This window comes from Chionomys nivalis, chromosome 15 (genome assembly GCF_950005125.1).
Source record: "Chionomys nivalis chromosome 15, mChiNiv1.1, whole genome shotgun sequence".
Taxonomy (NCBI): Eukaryota; Metazoa; Chordata; class Mammalia; order Rodentia; family Cricetidae; genus Chionomys; species Chionomys nivalis.
Window position 1 is genome coordinate 5,503,459 of NC_080100.1, and position 600 is coordinate 5,504,058.

Genomic DNA, 600 nt, shown 5'->3' on the forward strand with positions numbered 1-600 from the left:
TAACCTTTTGTTGGAGTTTACAGCACTCGGGAGGCAGAGGCAGGCGGATCTCTGTGAGTTCGAGGCCAGCCTGGTCTACAAGAGCTCGTTCCAGGACAGGAACCAAAAAGCTACGGAGAAACTCTGTCTCGAAAACTTAAAAAAAAAAAAATCAAGAAACACTTTACCATATCCGTTCTAACAGTGGAGCTTTTCCCAATGTGCCTGCTCTAGTGCAGAGCTGAGGCTGAACAAAGCTCGGAGCCGTGTGACATTGTCCCGAGGAGGAAGGCTCTGATGACAACTATGGCATAAAGAAGAGTGGAAAACCTTGCCACATTCTTTACTCAGTGCGGTTTCTGTTGCTGTGATAAAACCCATGATAAGCAACTACACAGGAGAGAAAGGGAGTGATATGGATTGCACGTCATCATTTGTAGAAGCCAGGACAGAAGAACACAGCTGAAATCTAGGGCAGCAGGTAAAACAGAAACCATGGTAGAATGCTGTTTTCTGTTATCATCTCTCTGACTTGGCATTAGTCAGCAATCTCATATACCTGGGACCACCTGTCCAGGAGCACTGGCATCATCTCATGGTCTAGATTCATCTACATCAGTT